Raw genomic sequence first — 15698 nt, 5'->3', positions numbered from 1 at the left:
GAGACAAATTTGGTTTTTCTGAAGTAGGGAAAAAGTGACTTAAGAACTAAGAGAAAAAAATCAGCTTTATTAAACATGGTCCAGGTTATTATTATTGGAATACACCAAGAATATAAGAGTTTGACACTAAAATATTAAATGGGTTATTCAGTTTATTTGCCTTTCCTTACTTTGAGGGCCTCTATAATGTACAATATATTTATTCTGAACTATTCAGTAGTGTGTGTTTATTGGATTTTTCATTACATAGAGTCTTTCACTAGAGGCTCTCGAAACTAAGTCTCTCAATATTATACAGTGAAAGTTGTGTTATCGGGCACTTCACCAGCTGGAAAGCTCTAGAAACCGGCATTTCTGATGTCCATTAAAAGTCTGGTTGGTGCAGGGCCGGCAGGCTCCCTACTGGCTCCACGTGGCTTCCTGGAAGTGGCAACATGTCCCCGCTGCGCCTAGGCAGAGGAATGGCCACAGGGGCTATATGCACTGCACTGGCTCCGCAGCTCCCATTGGCCAGGAACCACGGCCAATGGGAGCTGCGGGGGTGGCACCTGTGGACAGAGGCAGTGTGCAAAGCAGCCTAGGCATGCCTGTGCCTAGGAGCAGCAGGGACATGTCACCACTTGTGGGGAGCCGCCTGAGGTGAGCGCCGCCTGGATCCAGCACCCTGAAACCCCTCCCACAACCAAACTCCCTCCCAGAGCCCACACCCTGCACACCCGTCTGTGCCCCAACACCCCGCCCTGAACCCTCTCCTGCACCCAAACTCCCTCCCTCCATTGGTAAATATAACGCTTAGTTAACCGGAATTTTTGACTTCCTGGCACCCCCCATTCTCCCAATATGCCAGATTACAAAGCTTTTACTGTACTGAGGTATTAGAAGCAGGATAGCAATCTTTTGTCTCATATAACCTCACTGTGTCTCTTTTTTGATTTGTTCAAAGTCACGCCATCAGTGCCATACGATCACTCTATATCTGAACTCTCACTCCTCATCCACAAAGGAAACCTGCACAATACCTTCAAAAGATGAGCCTGGGAGCTTAAATTCATAACTTTGCTAGACACTAAAAATCATGGACTGAACAGTCTGGATTTATGGCTTATTACAACCATCTGTAACCCACTAACAGTGGCGGATTAGCCACTGGGCCAACGGGGCCTGTGCCCAAGGGCCCTGGCTAATTGGGGGACTCTGGAAAAATGGGCACCGCCACACCCTGACCTATTCTGCCGGTCCAGCCGGGGAGCGGGGCTAGGGTGCGGGGGCTTGCCTCACTCCCCAACCTCACTCCCCGCAGGAGCGCCAGGGGAGATGGGGGGGCACTGCAGGCAGAAGGGGCCTAATCCACCTCTAACCCTAATCCTCCCCTGCCCACTAACAACATCTCCCCACTCAAATTACCTTTTCCCCCCTCCCTCTCTTTACCCCACGTGACCGGAGAGGCTGCTTCACAGAATCATAGACTTTAAGGTCAGAAGGGAGTTCCCTTGAAATATGTGTTAATTACTTATGCTAAACAATCTGTTCTCCCTTATATTTAGCTGTGACACTGAGTATGTTTCCCAGATCTGAAGAGTTCTGTGTAAGCTTGTCTCTTGCACCAACAGAAACTGGTCCAATAAAAGATATTACCTCACCCACCTAGAGTGCCATATTATGGAACAGAGCCCAGGTGTCCTGACTTCCACTCCTTTACTTTACCAGCTAGATACATTACCAAACGCCTATAACTATCATTGCATATAAAAAATGTTAAGGTAATACTATGACTTAGAATTTAAATTAAAATGCTAATGAATTCAAATGTATGTTTCACATGGCAACCGTCACTTGGCCAAACTGAACATTCATGCTAAGGCATGCATTATAGGTGGGATGTTAACTATTTGTGCTGAAATTTTCCATGTTGGGTGTCAGCTTCAGGCTGAACATTTTTTGAAAGCTTCAGCCTAAATGGTTCAGACATTTCCGAGAATGAAGTTGGGGGAAAATGTGTTTTGCCATGTTAAAAAAATTCATAGGCAAATTTTCTTTGAGACTCTCTGCCATGCTTTGGAGCAGGGACTTGAAATTTGACTTTGGGTGACTTTTGTGTTGGGAGGATGTGCCTTTTTCTCTGCCGGTGAAAAACCACCCAATTTTGGCCAAGTTATAAGCCTTTGAAAAAAATCTCATCTTACACATGCTCTGTAGAGACTTTTCAGCATTGACCGGATAAACTCTCCAAAGATTCCATCCTCAGTGAGCAAGACTGACCCCTTCACAGTTCCTAGTGCTGACATGCACCATCCCCACAGATTGAAATCAGTTGCTTCGGAGTGGCGCCAGGGACTAGCACTGAGAGCAAGGAGCCTGTCTCTCCTGTGCTGCCAGTGACCCCACACTGGTGCCTAGGAGGAGTGGATGGAAGGCTGGGACTGCCTGGGCAAAGAGACTGGATCTGGGAACTGGGGGAGGGGTGGCTGTGATTGGCTGGGCAAGGAGACTGGGAGCAAGGGGAGAGACTGGGAGCAAGTTTGTGAGAGAAGTAACACTGAGACAGGACAAAGCACTGTGGAAAACTGGGTCTGGCTGGACAAGGAGACTGAGACAAGGGGCTGGGGAAAACAGATTGGATGGGGTGGGATACTGGGACTGAAGGGAAGGGGGAGAGACACCTGGAGGTTGAGGGGAGGGCAGAGACAGATTGAACAAGGATTTGGGAGGGGGGAACGGTGACTGACTGAGTAATGAGACTGGGTGATCATGGAGAGCAACTAGGAGGGGAGATGGGAGACTTGGACTTAGATAGGGAGTCTGCAGGGAGAGACTTGGACTGATTAGTCTGACCAGAGACAACCCTGGCAATTACAGGCCAGTAAGCCTAACTTCAGTACCAGGAAAATCGGTTGAAACTATAGCAAACAACGCAATTATTAGACACATGGATGAACATGATTTATTGGGGAAAAGTCAATACAGCTTTTGTAAAGGGAAACCATGCCTCACCAATCTACTAGAATTCTTTGAGGGGGTCAACAAACACGTGGACAAGGGTGGTCTAGTGGATGTGGTGTATTTGGACTTTCAGAAAACCTTTGACCAGGTCCCTCACCAAAGGCTCTTAAGCAAAGTAATCCTGGGATAAAAGGGAAGATCCTATCATGGATCAGTAACGGGCTAAAAGACAGGAAACAAAGGGTAGAAATAAAGGGTGAGTTTTCAGAATGGAGAGGTAAATAGTGGTGTCCCCCAGGATCAGTACTGCAGATGATACAAAATTATTCAAGACAGTTAAGTCCAAAGCAGACTGTGAAGAGTTCAAAAGGGATCTCACAAAACTGGGTGACAGGGCAACAAAATGTCCAGATGAAATTCAGTGTTGATAAATGTAAAGTAATGCACATTGGAAAACATAATCCCAACTATACATACAATATGATGGGATCCAAATTAGCGGTTACCACTCAAGAAAGAGATCCTGGCATCACTGTGGATACTTCTCTGAAAACATCCAGTCAAAAAAGCTAACAGGATGTTAGGAACCATAAAGAAAGGGATAGATAATAAAACAGAAAAAGATCATCATGCCACTATATAAACACTTGGTACGCCCCAACCTTGAATACTACATGCAGTTTTGATAGCCCCTGCTCAAAAAAGATACATTAGAATTGGAAAAGGTACAAAGAAGAACCACAAAAATGATAAAGAGCATGGAACGGCTTCTCTATGAGGAGAGATTAAAAAGACTGGGATTTTTCATCTTGGAAAGAGATGACTAAGAGGGGATATGATAGAGGTCCTGTGGAAAAATAGTGTGGTTGTATGATTAAAGACTATATTATAATGCATATACACAGGCAACTTTAATTCTGGCATTTCCTATCTTTTGAGTGCTTGGCTTTGCAACTTTAACGTTCTTTTAGCAGCGCAAACACACACATTTTATTATATTTGCACAAATATGAGGACATTTGTTATTTTAGAACTCTTAGCTCCTTAATCTACCATGGTACTGTACAGAATAAACACAAGACACATTCCTTGCCTCAAAGAGTTTACAATTTGAACTGTTGCAGTGGTGGTCTTTTTTTCTACCTCGTATTGAATTACTAGATTTTGACTAAAGAAGAATGCTGACTCTTGAAACTGAGGGACAAATTTGCTCACTAAAACTGGTATGAATTAATTCTAGCATATATATCCATTGAAATCAATTGAGTCAATTGATTTAGTGGATTTACTCCAGATTTATACTAGTGTAACTGAAAGAAGAATTTGGCTCCATTGGTCTAGAAAAGTTTATGCTAAAGATACAAATCTCATCTATCTCAAGTATCATTAGCTTCTATTTTTGTTATGCCTCTCACTTCTTAAAGTTGTCACATATTGGGGCTCTGCAGGATGAAAGCTATGATTTTCCATTAGCCTTGACTGTGCTATAAAAATTTTGTAAACAGCAGATGATGTTTTAATGCAGCCAAGAGTGTACAGTATGTGTGATTCATTTTTAGTGAATTTACTATTGGCTTGATTCAGTTTTTCAATGCGCTGAAGAGTTTTATCCAACAGCGAAGATGATCTATACAGTATTGCCATCCCAGCATTGGAAATATTGAAAAAAAATTTAAGATTGACTTAAAAATCATGAGATTTAAAACAATATGTTCTGGGTTCTTTTTCTTTGTCTTCTGGTTCCTTAGCCTTTTGGGTATGCTCAGCTCACACTTTTCAAGCTTTTCTCTGCAACCATGAGGGCTAGAAATTACTTTTAAAAGAGAGAGAGAGAAAGCGCACGAGAGAGTGTGCGCACGAGAGAGAGAGCTTTTCAGATAATCACATCACTCCAGGAGCTGGGACCTTGAGCAAAATATCAAATATTTCAAGAAGCATGATAAAATTGTGAGAGTTGGCAACACTATCTGCAATTCCCAAAAGGTGCCTCATTCTAAGAGCTGCCTTCTTGCTACAAAGACAGCATGTCTTGAAATTTGTGAAAGATAATAAGGGAGAGATCCTTCTATAACAATAATGGAAATAACTCATCTTCATTCAGTGAAAGGCACTCTCTGCAAGCACTGTGGTGAGAAGCCCACCTAATGGAAACAGACACTAATCTCAGCTGAGATGCTGATCTCTGTTATCCCAATATAAATCTGGAGTAGCTCTATGAATGTCAATGGAGTTATTCCAGATTTCCACCATGTAACTGAGATCAGGATCTGCCCTAATGCCTAAGGGATATTTGGGGACCCAGTTTATGGTTTCTATAAGCTTGTCCACCGTCTGCTACATGTTGGTCCAGTTTTGAGGCCCAATTCTGTTCTCCATTACACTGTTTTAAATTTAGAGTAACTTCACCAAAGTCAACTGACTTGACAGATTTAATCTGACATACTCTGGATGTACACTATTAGACAGAAGAGGAAAACTTGACCCAGTATTTTCCCCAGTAATTGAAATTTGGGGGGCTGTTTGAATTTAGATGAGGGGTAAGGGCCAAGGGGTGAGACCGTGAGAGCAAAGGTGGGGTGCGTAGTACCATAGTAAAAACTGAAAAATGTTTCACAATCATTTTATTAGATTTAATTCATGTTTTAACATTATCAGACAAATGAAAGTTGGCTACTCAAGCCTTCTGTGAAGCACTACATTTACATCCTTCTTGGTTTCTTGCTGTAATTTTGTATAACTCTGTTAATGTACTTCTGAATGCAATGTGTTCATCTTTGGTGGCTTCTTGTGTGTATGGTACCTCCCGTCCTTCAGTTGGTATGCTCATTAGTTCATTCACATGATCAGGCAGAGTTCGACTTCTTCCAGAACACAAAATTCTATTCAATGATGAAAAAGAACACTCAACTGTAGCTTTTGTAACTGGGGGTAGCAAGAAATGAATTCCTGCTTCTTTCATCCCAGGAAACATAGCACAAAGACCGGGTCAAGCAACTAGTGATGATAAAAAAGAAGTTGAAGTCAAATCTTCATTTGTTGTATGACATTCCATTCTGTGTTCAAATGATCTATTCTGTCCTGATCACATACCAGCCCCATTACTGGTAGTGCCTCATTCCGTTCAAGTATCAGTGTTTTATAAGACAGGCATCTGTAAAAGTTATATAGTGGTTGAGCAGAATCCAGAAGTTGCTGTTGTAGATTTGTAAGAATCAAGTCTGTGTACTTTTTCAGCTGGCTTAACAACCACTTCTTGTCCTTCAGTTAAGGATTCAGTGTAAGTGCCTTCATTAGTCAACTTGTGGACTGAAGTCTTTGGTTCTTCCAATACTTTTTCATTGGCTCTCTCTCTGATCGAAGTGTAACTTCTATTGCTGGACAAAGATCTACTACTGTTGTACCAGAGGCCTGGATGGCATTGTTTAATAACCCAAGTGGTTTCAACAGTAGACTTACAAGAGAGAGAATGGGGATTGTCTTCTCTGAACATAGTAGCAAAAGAAGTCTACTAGTCTCACTACTTAGATCTATCCCAACTTGGTAGATACTTTACTAAGCTAGTAATAAAGGTTGCAGTAATTTTAACACAATAGCCAAGGATTGCTCACAAGAAAGCCAGGGTTTTTTCCCACGTTGGACTAATTTGAACTTCAGTCCCAGAATATCTTTTATTTTTTCCAAGACGTTCAGTCTTTTTGGACACTTGTTGGAAAAAAAAGAGTATAATGAAGACATTAAATTTATGGCTTTTTAATGTCTTTTGAAGATTCTGAAGCCCCTACTAGTGCTAGTTGAGTAGATCATAGAATCGTAGGACTGGAAGGGACCTTGAGAGGTCTTCTAATCCAGTCCCCTGCACTCAAGGCAGGATAAGTATTATCTAGATCATCCTTTACAGGTGATTGTCTAACCTGCTCTTAAAAACCTCCAGTGGCGGTGATTCCACAACCTCCCTAGGCAATTTATTGAAGTTTTTCCTAATGGCCAGCCTAAACCTCCCTGGCTGCAATTTAAGCTCATTGCTTCTTGTCTTTATCCTCAGAGGTTAATAAGAATAATTTTTCCCTCTCCTTGTAACAACCTTTTATGTACTTGAAAACTGTTATCATACCCTCCCACCTCAGTCTTTTCTTCTCCAGATTAAACAAACCCAATCTTTCCTCACAGGTCATGTTTTCTAGATCCTTTAATCATTTTTGCTGCTCTCCTCTGGACTTTCTCCAATTTGTCCACATCTTTCCTGAAATGTGGCACCCAGAACTGGACACAGTACTCCATCTGAGGCCTAATCAGCATAGAGTAGAGCGGAAGAATTGGTGTCTTGCTTACAACACTCCTGCTAATACATCCCAGAATATTTGCTTTTTTTGTAACAGTGTTAAACTGTTGACTTGTGATCTACTATGAATCCCAGATCCCTTTCCACAGTACTCCTTCCTATGCAGTCATTTCCCATTTTGTATGTGTGCTATTGATTGTTCCTTCCTAAATGGAGTACTTTGCATTTGTCCTTATTGAATTTTATCCTATTTCCTTCAGACCATTTCTCCAGTTTGTCCAGATCATTTTGACTTTTAATCCTATCCCCCAAAGCACTTGCAACCCCTCCCAGCTTGCTATCATCCACAAACTTTATAAGTGTACTCTCTATGCTATTATCTAAACCATTGATGAGATATTGAACAGAACCAGACCGAGGACCAATCCCTGGGGGACCCCACTCAATATGCCTTTGCAGCTTGACTGTGAACCACTGATAACTACTCTCTGGGAACAGTTTTCCAACCAGTTATGCACCCAGCTTATAGTAGTTCCATGTAGGTTGTATTTTCCTAGTTTGTTTATGAGGTCATGTGATTCAATATTAAGAGCCTTACTAAAGTCAAGATATACCACATCTACTCCCTCCCCCCTATCTACAGGGCTTGTTACCCTGTTAAAGAAAGCTATTAGGTTGATTTGATATGCATTGTTCTTGATAAATCCATGCTGATTATTACTTATCTCCTTATTATCTTCGAGATGTTTGCAAATTGATTCCTTAATTATTTGCTCCATTATCTTTTCAGGTACTAAAGTTAAGATGGCCTCTGCTCTGCAGTGTGTATAGGAGAGATTGGGATTACACTTTTCTCTGAGCAAGGCTTGTACTCCACCATGTCTTCCAGAGAAGTTTGCAGCTCCATCAAATGCACAAGCAGCCATCTATTTGGTGTCCAATTTACAAGCAATTAACTCTTCTAAGATATGGGTTGTCACAGATGCAGCCAATGTGTCTTGTATAACCTAAACATCTAGAAATGTATCAACTGGCCTACCTCTGACTTCAAGATAATGTACGCAATGACTTAATACTTGATGCCCATTTACATGGGTGCATTCATCAGCCATGTATGCAAATTTTTTTAAGGTGGTGAGAGAGTTTTTCATTTTTTCAACTGTTGAGTCTTTCACTGTTGCACCCCATGATTCTAACCAGTCAGTTGAGTTTCTTTCAGAAAGCTGGTGAGCATTTGCCAGTCTTGTTTGGAACCAGAGTCCAACTTCAGGGTTAACCAGTGACAAAGCACTTAACACTTGGCCTCTAGTTTGCAGTGTGTGGCATCTCTTGCTTAAATAGAAAGTATGATGTGACAGCTATGTTTGTTCACATAAACTGTGTTGTGTCTCCAGCATTATTAACAGCCTCATAAAGTACTTCTAAAACTGGCTTTGACAGTGACTGGCTTTCTGCATGTCGATACAGTCCAGAGGCTTGCTCTTTTGTAGCCTTTTCATCTAGTTTGTCAGCATTGGCTTTGCTGATCAGTCTGGCAAACCAAGCTCCTCCAGTTTTACCAATTGTAGCAGTAGGAAGCTTTCTTTCTTCATAAGCTTATTTGCAAGAGGTGTACCAGTAGCCATCGTTTGTAATTTCAGTAAATGGGAAAAGTTTGACCGACAAACATTAGGAAATGAATTTAGTTTGTGGAGACACTGTTTCTTCACTAGGTAGCTGTGTTTGTGCTTTGGGCTGTTTGGATGTTGATACACCACTTCAACCTTCAGGTGACATGTTGGTATATTCTTGGTATGTTCTTCATCTTGGTTGGCTTGACCATGAAGGGGGAGTGATGGGTGTGTTGGGGGGAGGAGGGAAGTAGGGAAATCTCTGACCCTTTGGACCTTTTTGTTTGGAATGATGATGCCCTCAATTATACATGCACAACCCTGCTGATGGCTAGTGGGGCAGCACAGGTGTCAGTGAGGGTTGTAAATTGGAGATAGCAGGGATTGCACAGGTGCCAATGAAGGTGTCATTTGACCTGCAACCAGTGGTGATTTGTGAGAAGGAAAGAAACCACCTTGATTGTCAGACTGCTGGCCTGGCAGTTAAGATTTAAAAAAATCTTTACTTGTAAACTGAACACATTTGATATGTCAAGTATCAGAGGGGTAGCTGTGTTAGTCTGGTTCTGTAGAAGCAGCAAAGAATCCTGTGGCACCTTATAGACTAACAGACGTTTTGCAGCATGAGCTTTCGTGGGTGAATACCCACTTCTTCGGATGCAAGTGGTGGAAATTTCCTGGGGCAGGAAATTTGATATGGAGATTATTGTCGGGTCTCAACTCCCCAGTGTTGGAGAGACTGGAGCTACAGCTCTCCAAGATCGTTAGCCCTTTGTGGCAGAGGCATGCCCACCTCATACTGAGGCCAAGTGCCTCAGTGAGCTCTAGAGCATTGTTCCTTGAGTTAGCTGCAGGAAGCAGAGAGCTGCCCAAACTGTTATGGAACATTTCTGTGCGAGGGTGAAATCATCTGGAATAAAAAAATCAGTCCGTGAAAATGTTTCCCCCCGAATTCTGTAGTAGAATCCAGTTAAAAGATACCTTTGGAAGAAGAAGAAGAACTGCTGGTGTGTTGTTATCCCTCCTCTAAAGTGCTTATTATTGTCTGGAGTCTAAAAGTCTGAAGGGAAGTCTCTCCAAACCCTAATCCTAACCAGATCATGAAACTGTACAAGGCAGGATAAACTGTCTCCAACCACAAGAGGAGGTGGGTGGGTGGATGAGAATATTGAAATCGTGGTGAACAGTCAAAGGCAGGTCATATGGTTCCTAAATAGAGGACAATACAAGGGTTGTACTATGAGGCAGATATTCAGAAGGAAATGTATTACTTTGTATTAGCACAGATTAAAGTCTTGGATAAGACACTTGTGAAATGGTCCAGAAGCCTTGACTATACTAGACACCATAAAAGCTTTTATTGGATTAATTTCTGTTGGTGAAAGAGACAAGCTTTCAAGCTAAACAGAGCTCTTAAAATCTGGCAGGGAAGGGCCAGCTTAATAAAGATGCTTCTAGACAGCCTGTCTGAGAAACTGACTTGGGAGTGGAAGATTCCTCAATAGCCTAGGATCATGGCCTGTATCTAGTATATAAGTCAAGTTCCACGCAATTCAACAATGGGAACTTAGGTGCCATTGTGAAAAAGGCTCTGTCACTCCCAGGGCACTGAGTTGAGAAGGGATGAAGGTATAGACTACTTTCCCTCAGGTGTCTAGAAGAACTCTTCAGTGGATGAGTGTTGCTATTGATTCTAGTCTATCCATAGTAATACCTAATGAACAACTCTCGGTGTTGAGTATATACCCAGTTAATACCTCTCATCTTTATGCCAGCACTGGGTGAGGTCTTTTGCTTCTAAGTAAGGCCTGATGATATCTAGTGGACAACAGATCATAAAGATTTGTTCAGGGATGGGTGTATTACCCATGAAATGAGCAAATCAAGATCAATAAATAGAGTTCCAGAGATGGTCTGTTACATTCTGTCCGCCTTTCTCCTCTGCCAGGTGTTTAATAGAGTCATTGAAGTTGTTAGTTATGTACAACAGGCATGTTACATCTAGGGAAAGCTTTGGGGCCAAATCTGGTTCCTGCTAAGGGTGTTTTGTGCTGCTCCAGTGCACAAGGCAGCCTTAAAAATGCTCTTGCCAGCTGCATGCAGATTCAGCTGTCATAGGGGACTCTCTGGCTGGCACAGAGAAATTGTTGCTAGTTCTGCACCACTCTCCCTCTCACCCCAGCTTAGGGGATGGGCTGAGGGAGAAGAGCTTTGGCTGGAGCATTGCTGTGCTCCATTGATTTCTCTTCTGTGGAACTGCCTCTTGGGGCCATTGCAGTCAGGCATAATTTAGAGCATCTCTAAGGGCCGGATCCAAAGTCCATTGAAATAAATGGGAAAATTTGTTTGGACTTCAATGGGCTTTGGATCATGTACTAAGTTATACTAGGGGCTGAATCAGCCCAGCAGCTGTGGGGTTGGGAGAGCTGGGGGATCTGGCTCATTACCTCTCTCAATAGTCTCAAGACATTGGTGATTCTGCCATGATTAGTTAACTAGTTAATGTTGTAAAGAGAGACCCCAAGATCACTGAGTCTCGATGTGCAATGTTAGCACCTTCAGCAGGATGGCAACTACTATTTGTGAAAGAGACATGTAAGGTAACTCAGGAATCAAATTAGCTTTAAAAAAAGGGGGGGGGGGGACCTCACCTAACATACCCCTTAAACATGCTACTTAAATAAATAACCTTCAGAGGACTTGAGGAAAATTTCACTTCAGATACTCTTCTTACTTGGAAAGTGATGGCTTCCCAGGAATTTCAAACTAGAAAGATACCAAAATGGGTAAATCTTTTCTCAAGCAAGGCTATTACATCAAAGATTATTCCCTAGCAGCAGCTGAAATGAGCCCACGGGAATCCTTATACCATTCCTGGGATGCAATAAATCAATGTCTATTCCCAAGGTGCAGGGAAAACAGCAGTTCTCCCAGGCTATGCCACAGCAGTAAAGAAGTAGTGTAAGCAGCAGCTTCATAATGTGAATCTGAAGACTATGCTGTTTATAATAGGAGTTATTTCTCAGAACACTTATCAGGAAGGTGAAACAGAAACTCACAGAGGTCATAAAGATGAATACCTGAGAAACTATACTGTACACACGTTCCAACCTTGGAGTTTGGAAACATTATCTTAACTCGAAAAATATTGAACTGGAGAGAAATTCATAATCCCCTAGTGTCAATATGCATGTAGTATCATAAAAACAAGGCAAAGAAGCAACGCGCCTGAAGACTTTGTAGTAAAAGAAATGCAGGAACTGGGTTCTGCCAGTTAAGTCCTATCCAAATAACCAATATGTCATTTAGGAATGAAAACTCAAGCACTTTCTTTGGGAATAGAAACTGTGGGATAGGCATGCACAAATCACTAGTATGCAATGGTTGCAGGGAGTGCCATGCACAGGAGCTGGGCCAAGATGCACCCCAAACAGCAGAACTAGGGTTGGACACACTGCACTTTCAAGTTACCACAGTTCACATGAATTGCTGTATATTGCAACAATCCCACCTTCACTAGAGACAAGGATTCTCTGCTTCTTTACCTTTCTCACACTCAGTAGCCTATCATAAGCTTCAGGAAAAAAAATCATGCACTGTTGTTGTGGCAGTTGTGCACTGTATTGGTAAAGAAAGAAAGCAGTTTCTCCTCCCTTGGTTTTCACACCTCAACTGCTAGAAGAGCGCCTCATCCTCCCTGATTGAACTAACCTCATTATCTCTAGCCTGCTTCTTGCTTGCATATATATACCTGCCCCTGGAAATTTCCATGCATCCGACAAAGTGGGTATTCACCCACGAAAGCTCATGCTCCAGTACGTCTGTTAGTCTATAAGGTGCCACAGGACTCTTTTCTGTATTGGTAAAGGGTGTCCTGGGCCCAACAAGAGACAAAATGTTAACAAAACCCTTGTTCATTTATTATATTAAACAGTGAAATGTGGTTTGGAGTTTTGTGTCAAGTTATCACTGGTTTCCTCCCATTATAACACCCACCACTACAAATATTTGTAATCTTTTATTATAAAGATTCAAAAAAAGAAGGAACAACCGTTAAAACATTTGAAATGTAAAGTATTAGGTAAGGTTTTCATTTGAATAATAATAATTTCCTTTCCTTTTAGCTGTATAAAGATTTTTTTAATAGGGAAACTCTGTTTGACAGTCTTTTAGAGAGACAAAGTGGGTGAGATAATGTCTCTTAGTGGGCCAGCTTCTGTTGGTGAAAGAGACGAGCTGTTGAACTTACACAGAGCTCTTATTCAGGTCTGGGCAACAGCAACGCTGTAAACAGTCTTTTAGATGGTATTCACTCCCTTTTTCAGGGAAAAGAAAAAAGTTAACTTAGATGGCACGGAGCTTTTGGGAGTCCAAATCTATTTTCTTTAAGACAAACCACGCACAAAAGGGAAGACAAAAAATGCATAAAAAGAAAAAGCAGGTGCTGACTTTTATTTGCGACCTTGTTACTGGAGAAACACAGGCCCAGCATAGTCTTATCAGCTATTCTGAGACCTGGTAAACTTGTATGAGTGTGTAGGGGCTGTTTAAAATTTTGCTTTTCGCTTGCCTTTCCGGGCACAGGCTCACAACATTGTTGAACAAGGCGTAGTTGTCTTATAAGATAGGCCAGACTCTTCTTGGATAGAGATGTAGGAAAGAGGAGAAGTATATAGGGGAAGAATAGTAACACATGAGGAAGGTAACCACAGTGAAAACAAAGTCTCATATCCCAGGTGGTGTTCAGGACCTTGCTGAGGCTGATTGAGGTGGTGATGTCATCTGGCTCCTTCTCTCTGGCCTGGACAGGATGTCTTTCAGGATCTGGATAATGAAGGCCCAAGGGTGTCATGGCGGATTCTGTGGTCCCAGGACACAGAGGGGGTGACAGCCATGATGGTAAATCTTGCTGCTTCTGGTCCACTTATCCTGCTGCTCCAATCTAGTGACCCCCTCCCCAAGGGCAGCTCTAGGATTTGCGCCACCCCAAACAGCGCGGCACGCTGCGGGGGGTGCTCCGGTGGACCTCCTGCAGACGTGCCTGCGGACGGTCCGCTGGTCCCGCAGGCATGCCTGCGGATGCTCCACCGGAGCCACGGGACCAGCGGACCCTCCGCAGGCATGCCTGCGGGAGCTCCACTGGAGCTGCCTGCCGCCCTCCTGCGGGACACCGCCCCAAGTGCGCGCTTGGCGCGCTGGGGTCTGGAGCCAGCCCTGCCCCTCCCTCCTCACTAAACAATGTCCAAGTAGAGTTGCCAACCTCATCTCATTAAAATTAACCAATCAAAACACATTTCAGTGATTTCAACAATAAACATTTTCTCCCTTTTCTAGAATCTTTCAGTTTATTGCCAAGTCAGCCCATCACCTTATCAGCAGACTTGAAGCCACCTTAGCACAGTTCCTTTAACTTAAGCAAGGCAATTTGTGTCAGTCTATTTGTCTCCAACTTTTGCTGACTTTCATGAACAATTCTGTATAACAGGCTAAGTTGGACTCTTGTTACTTTGGACAACTTAGATTACAGTCCTTTTCACAACAGCAGTTCCATAAATGGCACTACTGATTGTGGGAATGCTAACATAGGTGGGTACTACTGGGTCAGACCAAAGGTCCATCTAGCCCAGTATCCTGGCTTCTGACAGTGGCTAATGCCAGGTACCCCAGAGGGAATGAACAGAACAGGTAATCATCAAGTGATCCATCCCCTGTCGCCCATTCCCAGCTTCTGGCAAACAGAAGCTAGGGACACCATCTCTGTCCATCTTGGCTAATAGCCATTGATGGACCTATCCTCCACGAACTTATCTAGTTCTTTTTTGAACCTTCTTATAGTCTTGGCCTTCACAACATCCTCTAGCAAGGAGTTCCACAAGTTGACTGTGCGTTATGTGAAAAAATACTTCCTTTTGTTTGTTTTAAACCTGCTGCCTATTAATTTCATTTGGTGACCCCTAGTTCTTGTGTTATGAGGAGTAAATAACACTTCCTTATTTACTTTCTCCACACCAGTCATGATTTTATAGACCTCTATCATATCACCCCTTAGTCGTCTCTTTTCCAAGATGAAAAGTCCCAGTCTTATTAATCTCTCCTCATACGGAAGCCGTTCTATTATACCCCTAGTCATTTTTGTCGCACTTTTCTGAACCTTTTCCAATTCCAATATATCTTTTTTTTAGATGGGGCGACCACATCTGCACACAGTATTAAAGATGTTGGCATACCTTGGATTTATATAGAGACAATGATATTTTCTGCCTTATTATCTATCCCTTTCTTAATGATTCCCAACATTCTGTCTGCTTTTTTGACTGCTGCTGCACATTAAGTGGATGTTTTCAGAGAACTACCCACAATGACTCCAAGATCTTTCTTGAGTGGTAACAGTTAATTTAGACCCCATCATTTTATATGTATAGTTGGGATTATGTTTTCCAACGTGCATTACTTTGCATTTATCAACACTGAATTTAATCTGCCATTTTGTTGCCCAGTCACCCAGTTTTGAGAGATCCTTTTGTAGCTCTTCACAGTCTGCCTGGGTCTTAAATATCTTGAGTAATTTTGTATCATCTGTAACTTTTGCCATCTCACTATTTACCCCTTTTCCCAGATCATTTATAAATATATTGAATAGGACTGGGGCCAGTACAGACTTCTGGGGGACACCGCTATTTACCTTTCTGCATTCTGAAAACTGAACATTTATTCCTACCCTTTGTTTCCTATTTTTTAACCAGTTACCGACTTATGAGAGGACCTTCCCTCTTATCCCATGACAGCTTACTTTGCTTAAGAAACTTTAGTGACAGACCTTGTCAAAGGCTTTCTGAAAATCTAAGTACACTATATCCACTGGGTCCCCC

Source organism: Mauremys mutica, chromosome 4, assembly GCF_020497125.1.
Source record: "Mauremys mutica isolate MM-2020 ecotype Southern chromosome 4, ASM2049712v1, whole genome shotgun sequence".
NCBI classification, from domain to species: Eukaryota; Metazoa; Chordata; order Testudines; family Geoemydidae; genus Mauremys; species Mauremys mutica.
Note: the sequence above shows the minus strand (reverse complement) of the source record.